Consider the following 22,612-nt stretch of genomic DNA (forward strand, 5'->3'; position numbering starts at 1 on the left):
TTCCAGCTTCCGGTGATTTTCTGGGAATCTTTGGAGTTCCTTGCCTTGAAGACACATTACCCTGACCTCTGCCTTCTGTTGACTTGGTCTTCTCTCTGTGTCTGTCTCTGTCCACACTGATCATTTTTATAAGGACACCAGTCATATTGGGTTCAGACCCCACTAATGACCTAATTTAACATTACTTGTAAAAGCCCTATTTTTTAAAATGTAAGATCACATTCTGAGATACTAGGCTTAGAATTTCAACACATTTTACTGGTTGGAACAAAGTTTAACCCATAACACCATGATTCCACCAATCTGGGTCTCCTATCTGATCTGACTGATGTTAGGTCATAGGCAGAGTATCAGTGTAAATCGCTAGATCCTCTGGATTTCTGGGGAAACAGGGATTTGGTGACAGTATATGCTTTCTCCTTTGCTCTCATCAGGTAAGACCATCCCCAGAAGATGTGGTGCCCAGGACAAAGCAGTAGCTGATGTCTTTCCTAGATGGTGCTTATACATGTATGTGGGCGTATACAACAAAACACACACACACATCTAAGGAATCTGCGTAAAAACAAATATTGAAAGCAAACTTTAAAAAGAAATAGAAAGAAGCAGTGACTTACTACACATTCTGTAGAGTAGTCAGTTGCCACTCATCAACTGGGGGATCCGTTTCAAGACCCCACTGAATTTCTGAAACTGTGGACAGTACTGAACCCTATATATACTATGTTTCCTCTATACAGGTATGTATACTGCACATCCCTGTGATAAAGTTTAATGTATAAATCAATCACAGTAAGAGATTAACAACAGTAAGAATAAGAGAGCAGTTATAACAATATACTATAATAAACATTGTGTGAATGTGATCTCTTTCTTAAAATATCTTATGGTACAAAGTTAATGTATTTTCCATCCTCATGAAGCACTTACAAACACTGTGTCCACAACTTTTGCAGTTTGAGATGCAGCAGCAATACTATCCCTCTATAGTTTTGGGAATAGCAAAACTATTCCCTCTTCACAATTTCATGGATAGAAGATTTGTTCCTACCATAGAGCTTGGTAACAGCATTGTTTTTCTTTATCAAGTCAAGAACTTACAACTTCTTTTTGGCATATGTGCATTGCCAGCATCACTATTCTTGCACTTTGGGGCCATTTGTGATGTACAATAAGGGTTCCTTGAATCCAGCACTGTGATACTGCAATAGTCGATCCAGATCTGATAACCAGGTACTAAGCGAGTATTGAGCGGGACAAAGGGATAAGTCACGTCCTGGGTGGGACAGAGTGAGATGGCATGAGATTTCTTCACTCTACTCAGAATGGCATGCCATTTAAAACTCATGGATTTTTTTTTTTTTTTTAATTTCTGGAACTTTCCACTTGATGTCTTTGGACTACAGTTGGTGGTGGGGAAAAGGAAATCAGGGAAAAGGGGGAACTACTGTATAAAAAAGAAAAATTCCTTGTCAGGAGGGCCTAGTTATTATATAAGTTATATGTATACAGGCAGGTCTCATTTTATTGTGCTTCGCAGATTTTTTTTTTTTTTTTTTTTTACAAATTGAAGGCTTGTGGGTATTTTGCAACAGCATTTGCTTATTTAGTGTCACTGTGTCACATTATATTTCCAACCTTTTTGTTATTATGTTGGTCATGATGACCTGTGATCAGTGATCTTTGATGTTACTATGATGACTCACAGAAAGCTCAGATGATTGGTTAGCATAGTTTAACAATAAAATATTTTAAAATTAAGGTATGCACATTGTTTTCTTTTGAACTGTGGTGTTGGAGAAGACTCTTGAGAGTCCCTTGGACTGCAAGGAGATCCAACCAGTCCATCCTAAAGGAGATCAGTCCTGGGTGTTCATTGGTAGGACTGATGTTAAAGTTGAAACTCCAATATTTTGGCCACCTGATGCGAAGAGCTGACTCATTGGAAAAGACTGTGATGCTGGGAAAGATTGAGGGCAGGAGAAAGGGACAACAGAGGATGAGGTGGTTGGATGGCATCACCGACTCAATGGACATGGGTTTGGGTGGACTCCGGGAGTTGGTGATGGAAGGGAGGCCTGGCGTGCTGCGATTCATGGGGTCACAAAGAGTCAGACATGAATGAGCAACTGAACTAACTGACATTGTTTTCTGGACATAATGCTATTGTACACTTAATAGACGACAGTACAGTGTATTTTATGTACACTGAGAAACCGAAACAGTTGTGTGAATCGATTTATTGCCATATTTACTTTATTTCTGTGGCTTGGAGCCAAACCCATGATACTTCCAAGGTCTGCTTATAGCTGAAAGCCTGTGTCTTTTTGTACCCAAGCTGGTAGATTCATCTTCTTCTCCTCCATGGACTGTCTAGCCCTCATGACTTAGCCCAGGGTGCATCTTGAGAAAACCTCCAGTTTATTGGACCCACAAGGTAATTACTTGTGGTTATGATACGCTTCTTCAAGTTGACAATTTGGGGCAAAGTGCATCAATGCCTACAGCTCTGATGCAGTGATTAGAAAGGTGGGAAGAACAGCAGAGCAAACACTCAGTTATTTTTGCTGATTTGGTTTTCTTTCACGTTCCAATAGAACAAATCTTTAAGGATACCAAAAATCTACTAATAAGCCGCCTATGTACCAATGGCAAGGAGTGTAATATGCATGGAAATTAAGTTTTTCCTGAGGTGGAAATTACATTTTCAAAGAAGAGCTGGTAATCCTTTATAAGTAATGATCCATGAGCTATGTTTTCAAAAGGTATGTTCTTTGAGATAGTTTTGCCCACGTTGTACACACAGAGGGAAGAAGCTTTTGAAGGTGTATCTTTGCCGTCTTCGCTCTGTCTTGTAACAAGCCCTGCAGTCCTTGCCAGTAGGTGGGCTTCCTCTGCGTGGTACCTGCTTCGGCTTAGCAACATCCTCATCTCTTACAAGGATGCTGTTGAAAATGGCTGAACCTGAGGAGACACCTGGTGGAGACAGGAAGCATTCTTCTCTCATACTTTACACTTATTTCTTCTTTTCCAGTAATATTTCAGGTGATATGAGCTCAAGGTAATGTCACAGAATCTTTGAATTTTCTTCTTAGCAGTCTAGAGATGTGAAGCAAGTGTATAAGCAGTAAAAAAGATGCTACATGAATTTAACCTCCTTATAGTATAGCTTAGATTTTTATTTATTCACTCACTTGCTTATTCATAGGTGCGTTAGGGAAGCAGAGGTCTTGGTCCTATGGGCTTGGTCCTATGGGAAGCTCTTATATTGAGCTATGGAGGCAGAACATACAGTCATCAATAGCAAGGATTAAAGATGTAATTGCAGGGGACTGAGACCACATGTAAATACGAAGTGCAGGTAAGCAGAGAAGAGGTGACTAGGAAAGGCCTCATAAATGGATGCAGGAGTAGAATTGGGGTGTTAAACAGGTAAATTTGACCACAAGGTCCAACTGTGTAGCACAGAAAACTATACTCAGTATCCTGTGATAAACCACAATGGTAAAGAATATGGAAAACAATATATATTATATATATTGCATATTTTATATATATAATATATATATGGGTGTGTGTGTGTGTGAAACACTTTGTTGTATAGCAGAGATGAACACATTGTAAATTGGCCACATTTCAGTAACATCTTTTAAGAAGTAGAAGATTTGGTTGAGCAGAGAGGGAGAAGTTGCCATTAGGCTGAGGGTGTATTTCTCTAAAGATAAGATGCATGAGTGGCAAGTGGGAAGGACTCTGACTTGTCTATAGCAGAGAACATGTTAGGAAATAATGAGAGAGAAATCAGACTAGCTTGGCAAGGCATAGCTTACTCAAAGATAGTTTCTTAGCCTCATAAATGAAAAACCTTCTAGCCTCACATGGTATATGCAGTAGGCGATCTGACATAATGGAATGTCAGTGGTTTGGAGTCAAGACCTTTTGAGGCTGAGACATAGAATTGGCATACCACTGCTTCCCTTTTGTTCGGTTGGCAAGTAATAAAGACAAAGTCAGACTCAAGGGGTGTAAATAATCTCCACTCCTTAAAAAAAAAGAATCTTTTGGCTACTCTACTTGCTCTGCTTGGCATGTGGGATCTTAGCTCCCCAACCAGGGATCAACCCTGCATTCCCTGCATTGGAAGCACAGAGTCTTAAGCACCAGACCACTAGGGAAGTCCCATTCTCTACTCTGTTTGTTAGAGCAACATAAAGTCATGTATCAAAGTGGATTGCTACATGAGATGGTGTGAGAAATGTAGCTAATAATGCAGTGTACCACAAGTAATTCCGTTAAATTCCCAGCCGTACTGTCCTCATCTCTAAAGTAGAGTGGCAGTGCCTGTCCCTTCACCGCAAGCTAAATACAATAATTCATGTATGTATAAATTTTTATTCAGCAGTAAAGCATGATGTGACGTAAAGGACAATTATTTTGCACCTGCTTCTATTCTTTCCCTTTAGCGAGAACAGGAAATCCTTGCAGCAGCCACCTTCCCCAGCCTCCAGTGGCATCCTCTTACTCTGGCCTGAGCTCTGTGTAGAACGTCTTCCCAGTAAGTGCTTCCCGAAGAAATGTGGGATGAAAGATTCTGCAGTGACTTTGGATGCATCCAGAAGAATGATTGGAAAAATGAAAGTCTTGCAAGTTGCTGATGCTTTCTTCCTAGATGTTCAGGTGATGCAGCAGATACGTTATCCATCAGAAAAGCTCTCCTGAACGCTTCTCTCCCTGGAGCGACAGTGTTCTTCCGCTGCCCACCTCCACACATTCTCGTCCCTTCTCCTTAATGCCAAAGCGGCAACAGGTATGACTGTGGGCTTGGGTTCCCGGTGTGGACAAGAGGAAGCGGACAAACTAGGACTGACGTTGAATGTTCCTCTTTTTAGCGTTAAGCTCTAGTTAAAAGCGAGTTAACCTCCCAGACACATTCCAAATGTTGTTCAGAGTTATTCATGCACATGTTCAGAGTTATTAATTCATTCAAAACATATTGACTCTCGAGGGCAAAAAGTATAGAACTCAGCATTATTTAGGATATAAGATAATATGTTACTTTCACATTTGAGCAGCTTCAACTCCAGGGCATGAAAGATCTTTCTTAGGAAAGCAGGTTAGGAGATGTCAGTGGTGTTTAGTCATCTGGATTAATTCAAGAGGGGAGGATGAGTTTTCCTGACTGTCTGCAGCAAGGCGTAAGTTCATAAATGACTGAGTTTAATCAAGGTTGGCTTTGAAAGGAACTTGGGCTGTTCTAGATAACAATTGGCTATTTCAGTGGGGACAGTAGTGAAGGGAACCGAGTTTCACATATCTGTGCTGTGAATTCCAGTTCCTAACTTCACAGCTAATTCTCCGATTCTGGGGGCAGAGATTTACACTGGGAGAGCCATGAATGTTAATATAATCTGAGATTTCAAAGATGAAAGATGTGACTAAGCTTATTCAGAATTGAAGTCTGTTCAAAACCCAGGCCGCATGGAAAAGTTAAGGCACTGAGAATAAAGAAGAAACAGCAACCAGAAAGAGTCACATTTTGCCCCTTTCCATGATTCTTTTCCACTCCTAGTGACCGAATCTGAAGGCATTTCCACATGAAGTTAAGCTTCAGAATGTGTTTGGTGTAAAATTGAGCTAAATTCCTTTAAAGGCAGAGGCACTATGCAGGGTGCTCAAGTGTCTTGATTGGATTAAAATACAAACTTCTGGAAACGAATCTATTTGGAATCCTTCATATGTATGTGATTTTTCTCTCTCCCAAATTCCCTTTTTTTCTTCACAAGGCAATGCCTTGCAGCTCCTTTTTCCAAGATAGAAAAAAAAAAATCAGTGATTACCGACAATGGTCCAGCACCCAAAACAACTCAGAAATAGCAAGTCAGTCTGTGTGTGTGACAGAAGAGGACAGTGTATGTGGTGATAGAAGGAGCTACCGTTTCAGGCTTCCTCGGGGCGGTTACGGGGTGTATGTGGTGATAGAAGGAGCTACCGTTTCGGGCTTCCTCGGGGCGGTTACGGGGATCAGTGCAGACAGCACTATTGGAAAAGCTGAGGCACCAGTTTCACCAAGAATTATGAAGACCCTGGAACTTGTCTTCAGTTGACTTGCCTCCACTTACTCTTTGTGGCCAGATATGATATCTCCCTCATCTTTAGTCACTGCGTGGATCTCCTTGACTCTTACTACAGCATGGGGCAGGATCAGCCATCTGAGAGAAGAGGCAGTCACAGCAGGTGCCTGACGTGGAGTTCTTCCACTATGGGTGGCGAGAAGCTTTCGTTTTATAGCAAACAGCAAAAAATAAAAGTCTAGACTTAGAAGTCAAACGGCTGTGTTTTATTATTTTAACTATCTTGAGATATGCTTGATAGACAAAAAGTTGTATGTATTTGATGTATACAACTCGTTGAGTTTGGGGATAAATATGCATGCATGAAATTATCATTACAGTCTATGCCGTAAACATATTCATCACCTTCAAAAGTATCCTTCCACCTTTAATAAATTCTTATTTGTGCATGTGTGAGAAGAACACTTAATATAAGATTTACCTTCTTAGCAAACTTTTAAGTATTCAGTATGGTACTATTAACTGTAGTATCTGTGCTGTATAGTAGGTCTCTAGGATTAGTTCACCTTGCATAACTGAAACTCTGTAGCTGTGATTTATCTCTCCAGGGGATAGTGGAGGACAGAGGATCCTGGCGTGCTGCAGTCCACGGGGTTGCAAAGACAAAGTCATGCACTAAGACATGACTTAGTGACTGAACAACATCAACAAGCTGTGATTTATAATCCAGGCTTCCTAGCGTGGCCTTAGGCCAGTGAGATTGTCAGTTCTTGAGGTAAAATTCTCCTGGTTATGTAACAAGTGTCTTATGAATTGATATCAAAGAATAATAATGTGTCATTTTAACCACATCAGGCGTGTGGTTACATACAGGTATACATTGGAGAATGTTCTAGGTCTGGTGGAGATTAGAGGATCACTGAGGATAAGATGCCTAAGGAAAATTAGGAGGAATTCTCTGGCAAATCCAGGAAAAGCTGCAGGAAGAGTAACCTACGACGGCTATGGGGAGAGGAAAGGAGAGGTGACTTTGCAAAAAAAAAAAAAAGGAGAAATTATGGTTTCCCAGGGTCTTTAAGGTGGGCTGCCGTCTCTGGGGTCCCACAGAGTCGGACACGACTGAAGTGACTTAGCAGCAGCAGTGTCTTTAATATGAGGGAAATGAGAAAAACATGGGAGACAAAGGTAACGGAAGACGGGGAAATGGTGGCACATAAGGCAGACCTGCGGACACGGAGTTGGGGGAGGGAGAGCGTGCAGTGAACTGGGAGAGTGGCGCTGGTGTACACACACTACCATGTGTGAGACAGCCAGCTAGTGGGGAGCTTCTGGTATAGCGCAGGGAGCCCAGCCTGGCACTCTGTGATGGCCTAGATGAGCAGGATGCATGTGATACATGTATACATATCCATGATTCATGTTGTTGTACCGCGGAAACCAACACAACGTTGTAATTATACTCCAATTAAAAAATTAAAAAATAATAAATAAATAAATAAAAATTCCTTCCTAATAAAAAAACAATAATTCCATACCACTGTGGATGTATTTTCCATCATTACTGAAGTATTTTCCAAACAGATACACCCTGGGGTCATAAATTGGCTAAAACCCTAGATAGACCCAGTGAAGTATATCCTGGAGACTTTTGTTCTACTTCATCTTCCCTGACTCTTCTGAAGTCAGTTGCATTTTCACGTGGCTTTCTTTTTGTGCTCCCACCATGGCTGCCAGCAACTTTGGACTGCCACGCCTCCTCACTTACATGAGCCTTTCACCTAAGTATTCTCGGTGAAGGCCTCCAGGTTCATCTTAAGGACATAGGCCTAAATCACATGCCCAGTCCTGAACCAATCACTGGACCACGTGGGTGAAGGCTTTGAATAGCTTCAGGTAGGTGTGTTTTTCTCATATGCATCAACTGATGGGAGAACTGGTTTCCATGTGATCATGTGGATCAACAAAGGGGAAGCTTTAGGGAAGCTGGGAAGGGTTATGGATGCCAGGGAAGCAACAAGAAATTGCCTGTCGAAATATGATTAATTTACAAACTAGTTGAGTTACAAGCATGCAAGCTTTGGTGACCATCAGAACATCTACTCTATACTTTTCCCCTTGTTTTCCCTGAATACGGGATCAGATGGCAATTTATCCCACGCTGGGTTGAGGAGAAGGTAAAGAGGCAGCCTAATCAGCCAGTCTGACCCCTCATTTCTGCTCTGTACACCCTGGCTGATTCTCAATAATCTGGATATTGAACTTAGAAATACTATCCTTGTCTTCATCTCTGTGTTCACAGTGCTTGGCACCAAATAGACCGTCATTCAACAAATGTTTGCAAAATGGAGATGACTGTCTGGCTGTACTAGACACACCGACTCTGATGTTTGCATTTAATTTTCCTGTCTCCTAGATCATTCTCACCTGGATAACTAAAGCCCTGCCCAGACACTCTGTGCCTAGATTCCCCTATCTACCGAATCTCACATAAGCCCTGGTTCCTGCTTCCGGGTCTCCCCACTTCTCTTTCCGGCTGCGGCCACCACATCAGTGCTGCCTGTATCAGGGTTCCTCCATGAGCATCCTAGGACTGCTGACTCTAGGAGTGGACACAATGCAGAGGGTGGATCAATTGCGTTTCTGGAGAGGGATTGCGGAAAGCAGAAATGTTTGATTTAAAGAATCTTGACCTGTAGTTGGAAATTGCTGACCAGAAAAATTAACGAGATACAATGAAAAGTAAAAATAAGTAGTGTGTGGTGTAAGTCTGGACACTTCTCCATCTAACTTCTAAATTCTATCCTCAGTGTTAGGGATGGCTTCTAGGAAAGCATTAAACATTTGCTCGATGAAATAGATGGGGTTATTAAATTGGTGGTTTAATTCAACAAAAGCAAGGTTGACCAGGTGCAAGCGGTTAGTTAAGACACAGAGCGTGAATGTTCCACTCAGAAAACAGGTCCAGACACTGGTCTCCAGAGACCATATACAATGGGGGTAAACTCCAGGAAGGAATCTGAAGGAGCAGAGATGTGCAGATTGGATTTTGAGGTGGAACTTGGGACAAAAGATAGAAGAAACTGTGATAGAGTATGACCATAGAAATATCAAGATATCTTACATATTCCTTAGATATCAGTTTTTCCAGAACAGAGTGTCAAAACCAAAGAAACATACTTCTTTCATCAGTGAGGTTTAGAAATGAGAGCCCTGGGTACCCTGTGAGGAGGGTCTCCACTCATTTCAGAGAGGTTTGGGGTTGGATGCTCATTGCAGATGACTAGGGTGGGTCAGACTAGGATGGCTCGAATCACACTTTGATTTCAGCCCAGTCACCCATTCAGACAGTAACCATGACCCCCAGGGACTCAGCAGGGTGCTTTCTGGACTGCACGGTGTTCCTGGTGCTGCCTTCACCCACTGCCCCCTCCCACTGCCCCTTCCCTGGATTGTTTTGTGTGCCACAAATCAGAGAACTGAGTTCTACATCCTGAGTCGGTCAGGATGCTACAGCTGTTTCCCATTCTCCTTCCAAATTCTCCCTCTTTTTCAGCCTGTAGGCAAAGGCCAAAGGGCAACATCAAAAGCAGCAACATCTCTGCTGTCTGATCGCTTCTTAGTCTCTGGCTTTTCTTGGACTTTTTACAACAGTTTGCATCCCGCCTCATTGCTTCTTTAGAATTTTGTTCAGGAAGCTGCTCTGCATTTGGAAGGAGCGTGGTACTTGGAACACACAGGGATTGAAACCACATCCGAAGGCACTGGCAGGCAGAGTCCTCATTTTTCAGTCCATTCCAAAAGCCTCTGCATTTCCTACTGACTCAGATGTTTATTTACCAACCCCCCATCCCATGTTTCCATATTTCCTCACAACTCTGCTCTACTGTCCCACCATTCGTGGTTCCGGATCTTCTTTTGGGGGGTCTCTTTTCTGAGGCATGTACCTCCTCCATTACCATCACGGTCACCCACATTATTGTCTAGATAAGAATGACCAAATCCAGGGAGATTAAGTGATTTTCTAGGGTTACACGACTAGTAAGTGGTAGAGTCTGATGAAGCCTCTTAATGCTAATTGTTCATACAAAACAAAAGGACAGTTATTGTTACAATAATCACTTAAATCCAGCACATATTGGTTACTTCAAGCAATACTCAAAATAACTTTCAAATCCACAGCTTGGCGCTGTACAGGAGACTGGTAGATATTTGTCACAATGATACAAAACAAGAGAGGGTTGATGATCTATTATCCTGAGCATTTGCCTTTCAGGGAAATTGTCACGAAGTCAGAAAATTACATAAACATTATGAGAATGTGACTCAAAGTATTTCCCCTTAAACTTAATAATGAAGCAATCAATTAGGCATCTCTGGATCCTCATTTGTTTTCTTGCTTCAAGGACAAAGTGAATAATACATCTTCAGGGAAATGTTCTCCATTAGGCCTGATTGACAAAAGTTTCCCAGTTAATGAGCTGGTCCCAGTATAAACATGTTCCGACATAAAGAAATGAATGTTAGTGAAAGGAGAGTCTCCTTGCCTGACCATTTTAACTATATGACAAATGTTAACAAAATGTTTTCGGATCCCGAGTTTAGTATTTGGAAGTTCAGACCCTCCTAATTTTTATTCCAGGAATGATAGTCACCTGCGAACTTGTAAGATATCTTATTGGAGAGATCAGAAAGTGACCTCTTCAAACTCAATCAGTTTTATTCACGTTCAATACTGGAAAAATGGTTAAGATGAAGTAATGGCCCTGGGTAATCATGACATTTCACTCTACGCTGATTCCATCACATTTTTCAGATAAGGACTTATCTTTGGGAGCTTATCAGAATCACTTGAATCTTTTTCCCCCCTTCACTTGGGACTTTAAGTGTTCTCAGTGGATTGCACAATGCTGTTAATTAGCTGATTTTTAGTGATTCTTAAAGTTGTGACTTGAAAGATTACCATCTTTCAAGTAATGCTAGCATAATACTGCCATGAGTCTAACAGAAGAAAAATTAAGTCAAAACACTTTACTATGGCTTTTTCTAGAATACTGTTTTTTTTCCCCTCTTTGGCAAAGCTTTTCAAGTCCTTCGCTTCAAGCTGATCTTGGTAATTAAAAGAATGATTTTTAAAAAACCTCTCAAAAAGGGATTCTGCATAATAAAATTCATTAAAATGCAATATTCACAAAATAAGATGTTTTATCATAACTATATGGAGAGGAAAATGGGAAGGAAATTAGGTGCTTCCTCCATATCCATTGCCCATGTGTTTACTGCAGTTTAATTGTGTAACTGAGAACTTGACACATTAACAAGCAGTTACCAGTTAGAGCTATTAACAAGTAGGGCTATTAGCTCAATTTCTCTTTAGAGCCTTGAGAAAGGAAGGAAAGAATGAAAATAGGAAGGAAGAAAATTCCTACTTGCTAAGTTGTCCACTGGAATAGCAGCCATTTCATTTTCATGAAAGAAAACTAGTCCATTGACATGATATGGTACAAACCCATTTATCTCAGAAATAAGGATCATATCTAAGCATAGAAGAGGCTGTTGTAATCAAGCAAATGGGGTAGTCATTCGCATAACTCACTGGGAATTATGGAAATACAGCAACTGGATAACTAATGGACTATCCCCCAGGCTGGGCTGTTGTCATGGATACACAACCAAAGTGAGCCTAGCAGGAAGCCTGGTGGGAAACAGCCCAGGCTAAGCCAGGCTGCTGAAGCCCAAGTGCCACCTGTCTGTAACCAGCCCTGGGCGTTGGTCAGACAGATGAGAAATTCTCACTGTGACCTATTTCAGAAAAACCCTGGAAAAAAGTAATTGTGAGAGGAAGGAGGAATTAAGAAGAATTGTTATGTGCATTCCAAGATATCTGATTTATTAAAAAAAATGTTACAGGATAGATGGCAAGTTATGTAATGTAATGTGGTAATGTAAACCAAACACTTTCACAGTCCAATGATCATTTCTCCTAGTTAATATTAGCAATATTTTTTAACAAACAGATTGCTGCTTCAGTCTGAAAATGCCATTTGGATTCAAAAGAGAACCATTTAATCATGTCCTAGCTTGTAACATATCTTAAGTACTTTGCCTTAATAAATGAGATTTTTGTGTTGTCGTTTAATATTTTTTTGCTATTGACAGCTTGCCTTTCCAAATCAGCTAATATCATCTAAAGGATAAGAGATTCCATATGATCCTGCTTTTACCCACAGTCCATCTAATTCTCCTACTTTAGAGGCTTAGTAGATATTTTCTGACTTATTTGGGTTTAACTGCATGGGGCATTTTGGACATCTCTGTACAGTAGATTTCCCCTTTCGAGCACACACTTCTGATCTTCCTCTTGTCTCAGCCACCTTCAGGTTGAGGATCTGCCGGCTTCCCACCACTCACTGCTGTATGACTCAGGCCTGGTCCAGACCCTAACCTTGTGACTTGGTACCTGCTGCCTGTTCACGAATTTGCTGACAGTAATACTAACTCTGAGTCACCTGTTTTTCTTCCACTATCTGGATTCCTCCAATAAACATTCCTTCCTTTGGAATGGTTGTCTGGTTTTAAAGGTTTCTCAAATCAGGTTCACCTGCTGGGGGAATTTACCTGTTTCTGCCTCTCATATGGTGCCAGGGTCTGGTTGAAGAACTGGCCTCACCCACACAGGCCTCCATCTGTTGGAAGTCATAGGGCCTGGCTTCACCTAGTACCACAGAGAAGATAAATGGCATATCCACTCATTCATGAAAAGGGGGTAGGATGAACATCTTTATAAGGGGGGATCATTTCTAAACTGCCTGCATTCCTGGGTACCCATTGATGCCTCTGCAGTGAGGAGACATCAGGAGTTTACTACACAAGGCAGCTGAAGCTACATTCAGGTGATTGGGTGGATCTGGGATTAACTCCATCCCCTTGCAAAACTTCGTCCAAGCCAGCCCAAATGTTCTCAGTTCACATGAAATGCTGCTTTTTGCAATACAGTGATATTTAACAGCAGGCTTTAAAATGCTCCATTTCATTTTAATTATTAACTGGTTGCCTCGAGGCATGTGATAAAAACCCATCCTGTAAAATTATCATTGATAAAATATTTCCAGATAAAGTTCTTCATTAGAATCTCTGGGTGCACTCATGCATGCATGTTGTGTGTTGGGGGAGCTTCCAAAGACATGAACAAATTACTGAGTTAGGTTATCATGGTATCTGGTAAGGCCTCAGTTTAAAAACAGTGAGAAGTAGTCACTGTATTTACTCTTTATTTTTGGTAAGTGTTTATATCTTTCACTGCAAAAGCGCTGAGGGACCGGGTCCTGGGATGTACAGACACCAGTGAGCAAGTCCTTATTACCCATGAGATGAATGGAAACTCCCTGGTGGCACTTGCCTGCCCCTCCGTCTCTAGCCTCCGAGACTTCTTCAGCCCTGCTCCACAGCCTTGCTCTTCATGCCCTTGCCTGCACTCCATGTCTTACACTTCCGAGCTTCTTGAGGTTCTTAGAAAGCCGCCTTTTAGCACGCGTTTGCCTTCATGTGGGTGGTTTTGCTTTTTCTCAGATTTCCCTTGTCATAACTTGCAGATATTTACCCTCAGTACTTAGCACACAGTTCTCCTCCTCTCTGAAATCTTCTTTTTACAACTCAGATCAGGTTAAGTGGAGAGCAAGAAGCATACGCTCTGAACCTGGCGTGTACACTAGCTGCGTGGACCCAGGCAGGCCACCTAACCTCCTCAGGCCTCTATCCTCAGTATCATGATCATTTATGTCATTCAGAGGACAGTCACAGTGGGGAGATACTAAGATGACCAAGAGCTCAGAAAGATTGCAGAGTCTTCAGTTTATTGATTATAATTTCACCCAACATGAGCTTTCCTTGTGGCTCAGATGGTAAAGAATCTGCCTACAACGAAGGAGACCCAGGTTTGCTATCTGGGTCTGGAAGATTCCCTGGAGAAGGGAATGGCAACCCACTCCACTATTCTTGCCTGGAGAGTTCCATGGACAGAGGAACCTGGCGGGCTATATAGTCAATGGGATTGCAAAGAGTCGGACATGACTGAGCAACTAACACTTTCATCCAAGATCCTTGTTTATTTATTTATTTATTTATTTTTTTGCATTTAGAACCACATACCTTTGTGGGCCCTGGGATGCAATTCACTTCTTAAACCACGAGGAATTACTCCCACAGAATCCTCCCTCTTGAAAGTGAACATTCACAAGGCTTGAGGGAGCACAGACCCCAGAGACTGGAGAAGAAGCTTATGTCTTATGTCCCTGGCCAGGGAGAATAGGAATTTGGCAAGAGCAAAATAGAAAGATGACAGATTTGGAGCTGTGAGCAGGAGTGCTGAGTGCCCATGGGGAATACGCAGTAGCATATTGCCTGTGTACACTTTCTGAAGCAGTCGCTGCCAGCCCAGGCAGACAAATCCTATTTATTGAAGAGCATTGTGTCAGTTTCCCTAAAGCCCCATCAGAAAGGGCAGTGTTGCTCTGAGTAAAGCTATCAACTCGGGGAGAATAGTGGTCTGCAACCTTCAATCCACGTTCTTTTAGAACATGGAAAGACAAAACACAAAAGAGTCTTGCAGAATAACCTCTAGTAAAACGTGACTGAATTCTGCATTGAGTGGCTGAACGTGGGGTTTCTTATTGCAAGTTGGATGGATGCTGGGTACATGGGAACAAGGCTAGAGGAAAAGATGTGAGAGGTAACATTTTGTGATTAGGCAAACCTCTGTATTCAGCTTGGCAGGAGGTAATATTAAAACGGCTTGTGAATTTTACAAAGCATGCTGTAATATTTTTCATTAACGTTCCCTTTAGCTTCAATGGTAGGTAATAACTGCTGACAGATGACAGCCATTGTGGGTGCCTGCTAGTACAGCTTTTCCGTGGAAGACAGAATAAATGTGAGAACCCATTTCACTTGAAGGGGATACCTGGGGAGAATCAAATTGGTGGGCAAAACATGAACTCTAGAAGCTTGTCGTTCACTGCCCCCTTATATTTTGCTGTGAACATCGTAGGTTTTAGTAAATTGATGAAATAGGTTTCTGGAACTAGCATTCTTTCAGTCCTTTAGACTGCAAGATCAAACTAGTGAATCCTAAAGGAAACGAGCCCTGAACATTCACTGGAAGGATTGATGCTGAAGCTGAAGCTCCAATACTCTGGCCATTGGAAAAGACCCTGATGCTGGGAAAGGTTGAGGGCAAGAAAAGGGGACAACAGAGGATAAGATGGTTGGATGGCATCACTGACTCAATGGACATGAGTTTGAGCAAACTCTGGGACATAGTGAAGGACAGGGAAGCCTGGTGTGCTGCAGTTCATGGAAATGAAAAGAGTTGAACACAACTTAGTAACTGAACACTCTTTCAATAATTGTGACATCCCTGTGATCACTAGGGACAAACAGAAGACAGAGACCCCAACTTGCAGCATCTCTTAAAGCAATTTGACATAATGGAACATGCTGGCATCTTTAGAGCAGGAAAACTGACGGCTCAACCAGTTCCAGTGAATGTATCACAAAAATTAGTATCACCCACATCCTTTTCCATTAGTCTTATTATGGAAGACATTAGTCTTATTGTTCTTCCAGGTCATTTCTTTCCTCTGCCATCATGATAAACAAGGGCCACTAGAAAGTAAGAGCCAAGAGAGCAAGAACCTTGCCTGCCTTGCTTTCTACCTGGCGACCAGCAGAGTGGATGGCCCATTAGTGACGCTTTGTAAATATCAGTTGGCTGAAAGAATACCCGACAGTCAACGATGTGGCCCTCTACGTAGACAGATGTGGGGAAGCAAGTCTGGAGAGATCTTCCTCTCAATTTGAAGGTATTTGACTTAGTTCTTCCATTCAGTGATGAAGTTTTTATTTTTAAAGATTTTTTTTTGATGTTGACCATTTTTAAAGTCTTTATCAAATTTGTGGCAATATTGTTTCTGTTTTTTGTTTTGGTGTTTTGCCCACAAGGCATGTGGGATCTTCACTCCCTAACCAGGGGTCAAACCCTCACCCCCAGCATTGAAAGGTGACATTTTAACCACTGGACCCCCAGGGAGGTTCCCATTGATGAGGTGTTTTTTTTTTTTTTTTTTCTGTCTTCTAGCCTGTTAGATCCATATTTTCATGGGAGATAATTCTCAGAATCATATGTGTCCTTCCCAAATGCATTTCCATATGTTCAATAAGCTGACCCAAACATATAGAAAAACCTACATGAAGATTTTGAAAGTGCTTATGTTTGGGGAAAAGGTTTTGAGATACCCACTAAAGAAACATGTGCCCTGGACACATTTCCATACATTTCCAGCCATTTGGCTCTTCCACATCCTATTTGAGAACAATGTCTTTTAACTTCCTGGAATATAATAAAAACAAAGAAAACAGCAACGATACTTTGATTTAAAATGAAAAATTTGTATCAGGCAAAGAAGATCTATTGGATGAATGCGTATCTGGAAATAAAGTAAAATTTGAGAAATCCAGTAGCCTTCAGTTCAGTTCAGTTCAGTCACTCAGTCGTGTCTGACTCTTTGCGATCCCATGAATCGCAGCACACCAGGCCTCCCTGTCCATCACCAACTCCCGGAGTTCACTCAGACTCACGTCCATTGAGTCAGTGATGCCATCCCGCCATCTCATCCTCTGTCGTCCCCTTCTCCTCCTGCCCCCAATCCCTCCCAGCATCAGAGTCTTTTCCAATGAGTCAACTCTTCGCATGAGGTGGCCAAAGTACTGGAGTTTCAGCTTTAGCATCATTCCTTCCAAAGACATCCCAGGGCTGATCTCCTTCAGAATGGACTGATTGGATCTCCTTGCAGTCCAAGGGACTCTCAAGAGTCTTCTCCAGCACCACAGTTCAAAAGCATCGGTTATTTGGCGCTCAGCCTTCTTCACAGTCCAACTCTCACATCCATACATGACCACTGGAAAAACCATAGCCTTGACTAGATGGACCTTTGTTGGCGAAGTAATGTCTCTGCTTTTCAATATGCTATCTAGGTTGGTCATAACTTTTCTTCCAAGGAGTAAGCGTCTTTTAATTTCATGGCTGCAGTCAACATCTGCAGTGATTTGGGAGCCCAAAAAATAAAGTCTGACACTGTTTCCACTGTTTCCCCATCTATTTCCCATGAAGTGATGGGACCAGGTGCCATGATCTTCATTTTCTGAGTGTTGAGCTTTAAGCCAACTTTTTCACTCTCCTCTTTCACTTTCATCAAGAGGCTTTTTAGTTCCTCTTCACTTTCTGCCATAAGGGTGGTGTCATCTGCATATCTGACGTTATTGATATTTCTCCCGGCAATCTTTATTCCAGCTTGTGCTTCTTCCAGCCCAGCGTTTCTCATGATGTACTCTGCATATAAATTAAATAATCAGGGTGACAATATACAGCCTTGACATACTCCTTTTCCTATTTGGAACCAGTCTGTTGTTCCATGTCCAGTTCAGATATTATTTGGTTTGAGTAGGAGTGTATAGGTTGCCAAACTTTAAAACCATTGCAGCACTCTGAGCTTCAGATTATGGATCAGACAGTGGTTAATTTCCAGCCATAAGTGTGATCAGAACAAGAGTAACTGATCCATCCTCCCAGTTTCTTTTCTCTGGTGTGGGGGCAAGAAGTAAACCCTCTGAAACTCAAGATGAACAGATGGGCTGGGCAAGGAGTGGGCAGGACAGAATTCATCCTCCAGGTTCCTGGGCCAGTTTATCTTTGCAGAGGCCTGGACTGAATATATGGTGCTGCCAGCCTGGGTCTCCCAGTGAGAGATATAATTTTTGTATTCTGAAACCATGATATTTTTCATCGTGAAAATTTGACAACAGACAGAGTGTACCAGGGCCCTGAGACAAATGAAGGAAAATCATGTCTATGTACCTGATAGGTGACATTAGCCACAGACAGCAAAATGACTCCATCTGTAGCTCTCCTCAGTCTCCTCGAAATTCAGTCCTAATGGTTTGTGCTTTTTGGAGCAGCTCTTCAAATTAGAAGGAACAGGAAATAAGCGACTGAGCGTCCTTTGTTTCCCTCTCCTGTTTTCTGCCTTTGTTACAACTATGCTGACTTTTGTTTTCCAGTTGTGATAATAATGGAAAAAGCAGGAAATGATCCCTCAGACTGCAGACAAGCTGGGAAGAAACTGAGGCCCCGAACTTTGTGATTCTTCCCTCTACTGGCCAGCCTCTTAGAAAATTATTCTGATGAGAAGCATCAAGAAAGAAGGAGGTGGCTAGTGGTAAAAATCACAGCCTTCTATGTCATGTAACGGATGCTTGATCGAAGCAGGGATTCTTACACTCTATTGTGCGAAAGAATCATCCAGGGTGTTGTAAAAATGCAGATTCTGATTCAGCAGCTCTTGGGTAGGGGCCCAAGAGTCTATGGTTCACAGGCATCCTTTAATTAATAAGGGTCTAGAGACTCCTTCAGTCACTTACTTGTGACTGAGTTAGTGACTTAAACTCTGGGAACATCAAGTTTATTTATTTCTCAATTGGGGTTAATACTATTAGTAACATGCATAACTATCTCATAAGGATATTATAAGACATAAAGTAAGATCCATATGTTTAGTTTACATGTGTGTGTATATACACACACACATCATACCTTGTGATCATACAAATCATACATTGTGATGCTTCATATAAGTAGATTATTGATTCATCACCAGTCCACATGTATTCTTTTTAAAAAGTATTTTTTAATTTGGCTGCATGCGGTCTTAATTGCAGCTTATGAGCTTCTCTAGTTTCGGTGCACAGGCTTAGCTGCCCCATGGAATGTGGTAACTTAGTTCCCCCACCAGCATTCTAACCCATGTCCCCTGCATTGGGAGGCAGATTCTTAACCACTGGACCATCAGGGAAGTCCCAGCATATATTCTTTATTACTGCCATTATTATGACAGAATGAATGGGAACCCTTTCCACCGCTAAGCTTTTATGATTTCTTTTTCTCTGTAAAACAGCCTCTACTATTCACATTCATAGGATTTCACCTGATTGAAAAATCCAGGAGGAAAGGGGAGGGTGAATAAGAGCCAGTGGGCACAAATAGACTTGCCCTGGCCACGAAGGCCATTGCTCTTCACGTGGGGAATCTCAAAATGTGAGGCTCTTGGGAAATCTTCACCTCAGTACTGTTCAGATTGCCATTTGATTGTTACTGCAAAGGAATGACTAGATAAGAAAGTCAGGAGATTTTAAAACTAGTTTGGAAGCAAAAGAAAGTGCAACAAAGCAGCACTCTCTTGGGAGAAGGGTATAATGAACTGAGATTTGTGCTTCCATGTGGCGCACGCACACACACATACACACAGTCAGGAACATAAACTTTAAAAAGGAGTATGTTTTTGAACAGCTAGCTTCAAGCCAAAACTGATAGTGAGTCACTGTTTTTAGAAACGGTCTCATTGCAGACTTGGCTCATCCTATGAGTAGAGGAAGTCATTTGTCCCTGTGCTCAAAAGGAAGCCAGAGGTAGTATACAATTTAAGAGAAAATATTTTTCCTTTAAGTGTGCTTCTTTCTGTAGAGCTTTATATAGGAAACTGTGACTAACTGTGTGGTCTGTTGCAATTAACCAGGGCAGGGCGTGGGCCAGTCTGTCTGTCTGTCACCAGTTGGATGGCAGCAGAATATAACTTTGAGATACACAGCCTTTTGAAGGCAACACAAGGTGAGAAGGTGCTTTACTTGCAGGTGAGAGGAACAGATTCTAGCTAATTTTCTAAAAAAGGGGGATCTGTAGGAAAGACAAGATGGGATATGTGAGATTGAAAGAGGGCCCCAGAATCAAGCTTCAAAGAGATAAGAACAAGGCGGCCTCAGGTGGTCTACTAGCAGTAGCTTGAGTAAGCGCCAAGATTTCCATCCTTCCCCTAAGAAATCAGTCCCTAATGAAAGTGTGATGAGCCACATCTTGAGTGAAGGAGCCTTGAGAGGGAGTTTTGGACAAGAAGTCTTGAAGAACCACCCTCACGCCCACAGCAGGAGGGCAAGCTCCAGATTTAATACTCCAGGAGTTGTTAGGTGGTGCTGATGACCAACAAAACAAAGCAAACAAAATGCCATTAAAGGGGGAAAGTCCAGTAGACAAATTGTAATTTCTTCCCTTCAACCCCCTATGTTGACTTTGTCTAGACCCCATGGTGGTATCTGATTTCTCTCTATGTAGACCAGAAGCTGGATGATTTAAGTCTTTAGGGTGGTGGCTTGGATACTTGGCCATGGCATAGAGATAGGCAGTCTTCTCTGCATGGTTGTAGGACACAAATCTTGGTGACATCTGCTAGAGGTGGCCTCTATATATGTGCTGGGTCAGAATTGGTTTGGCACTCTGGAACTGAAAACAACAAAAAGCTAAAAAAAAAAAAAAAAAAAAACCTACGTGGACTCAGTAAAAACAGGAGTCAAGATAAGAAGCTTAATTATTGATAGATAAAAAATAATGCTAAAGTAGAAGGAGGTGGGACTTCCCTGGTGGTCCAGTGGCTAAGACTCCATGCTTCTAACGTGGGGGACATGGATTTGATCCCTGCTTGGGGAACTAAGATACTTCATGCCACATGGCATGGTCAAAATAAAAAAATGTAGAATGGGGGGATAGGAAACAGGAGGGCAGCTCCCTGATCAACTTTGTGTCCAGTTCAAATGGTATGTTTGATCTTGAACTTTAAGACAAGTCTCAGAGGAATATACACACAGAACATGCTAATCTTTCCAATGACCAAAGATTAGTATGGACTCAAGCTCAAGAGCCATATTAGGATTTTACTGCAGGCTGATAAATTAAAGTAATTCAGGATCAATAGCAACTTGTGGAGATCAAGGATATCAAGGGTATCCAGGAGAATAGGAGAGGTGGGGAAGGGTACCATCTTTTCTAATCACAGAACAAATCATCATGGCAAATCCATGTCTAATTTTGACTGTCATTTTTATTAAGGAAAATGTGACTTTTAGATCAGAAATCTCTGCACAGTGGTCACATGAAAATTCTGCTCTGGTAAAGGGTTTTGTTTCTATATGGACTTGATAATATTCAAGGGCCAGCACTTCAATTGCATTACAGGGATGACCAGCCCCTGTGGAAGAGCTGAAACAAAGCTACACAAATCATCAGGCATCCACGAGGAGAATCAGGTTCCGAAATCACAGTCACCCGTCCATGTTTCTGACTTGGTCTCTGATTTCTTGAGACTGGGCACCTGGTGTAGGGGTTTAGTAAAGGTTGCAGTGTTGTAGGCATGACTTTGTCAGTCTTTACTGCCCCTTCTTTTAATCAAATGTCTTTAGCATCTCACTGAAAACCTTTTATTTAAGCAAGCTGGATATAGGGTTGAAAGGAATTTATTATTTTCCGTTTCAAGGAGACAAAATACTTTTCCTTCAATTATCAGTTCTTTAAGAAAACGTCAATACTATTGGAAGCTGGGTAAGTACCGATAATAAAACAAACTTAAGCATAAACTTGTGGAGAAGGAAATGGCAACCCACTCCAGTGTTCTTGCCTGGAGAATCCCAGGGACGGGGGAGCCTGGTGGGCTGCCGTCTATGGGGTCGCACAGAGTCGGACATGACTAAAGCGACTTGGCAACAGCAGCAGCAGGCATAAACTTGAATGTGAGCAGACGACAGGAAAGGCCAACAAAGTTCCACAAACAGTGGTAAGTTTTATACACTGTCATTCAGGAGAATATATTTGGAGATGTAGAGAACAAGTTTGAACCCCTGAGGGTTACCTTAGCCTGTAAATCTGTGTCATGTTTTAGGATAAAAGCTTTAAGAATGGGGATTCTTCTGAATCCATGTGACTCTAGAACTAAATGGAAGCCACCTGTGTCAACCTGACAACGCTTACTCAGAAAGATTAGGCTCTAAAGCAATACAAAATTTCACTGTTTGCTTCAAGAAATTTCTACAAATCAATTTATGGGAGCAAATAGTTTGCTCATATGGGTAAATAACTCTTCTATCAGGATAAATAAATTGTTCTCTTGGACAAACAGCTCATTTATCCAGCAAAGAATTTCCTTATCAAGATTGGCTTTAAGACTATCACCTCAAGTTGTCTGTTCACCAATCTTAAAGCATAGTGTAAAGACAAAAAAAAAATTGCCTTGAATGTAACACCCTTCAAATGTCTTCCGCTGAACTCCCTCTTCTAAGACACTGCCTAGGCGCTGCCAGGGCTGTGTCCTCCCTGACTGCAGTGGGCCAGATCAACTCAGGTTTGCTTCATCAGCGTGTTTCCTGGTGTTCTTTGGGGAGTCCAGAGTTGACTCGTCCCCTATTCCTCCATGCGCTGCTTACTGACACCGTCTTGGGAGACTTCTCTTCTCTGTAGAGAATCTCCAAGACAGCTAGATGAGGTAAAAGACCAATTATAGTGAACTGAGGATGGACTGGGGTGGCCTCATCCTGTTAGTCTTGTCAGCTCTCTTAGTGAAGAAAATCTGTCTCAAAGCAGAAAGAGAGAGAGAGATGGTTTCCTCAATTTATTT

At 41.8% G+C, this 22,612-nt stretch overlaps 1 long non-coding RNA gene across 1 annotated transcript in view; it reads left to right on the forward strand.

Annotated features, from left to right (window-relative positions):
* LOC133239983 (uncharacterized) overlaps positions 1-6,327 on the forward strand; it is a 131,042-nt gene extending 124,715 nt beyond the window's left edge. Inside the window, exons 4-6 of the long non-coding RNA XR_009734063.1 lie at positions 4,464-4,555; positions 4,670-4,807; positions 6,133-6,327. This is a non-coding gene — a long non-coding RNA (uncharacterized LOC133239983). The remainder of the gene's footprint in view (positions 1-4,463; positions 4,556-4,669; positions 4,808-6,132) is intronic.
* Positions 6,328-22,612: the final 16,285 nt, after the last annotated feature.

This window comes from Bos javanicus, chromosome 27, assembly GCF_032452875.1.
Source record: "Bos javanicus breed banteng chromosome 27, ARS-OSU_banteng_1.0, whole genome shotgun sequence".
NCBI classification, from domain to species: Eukaryota; Metazoa; Chordata; class Mammalia; order Artiodactyla; family Bovidae; genus Bos; species Bos javanicus.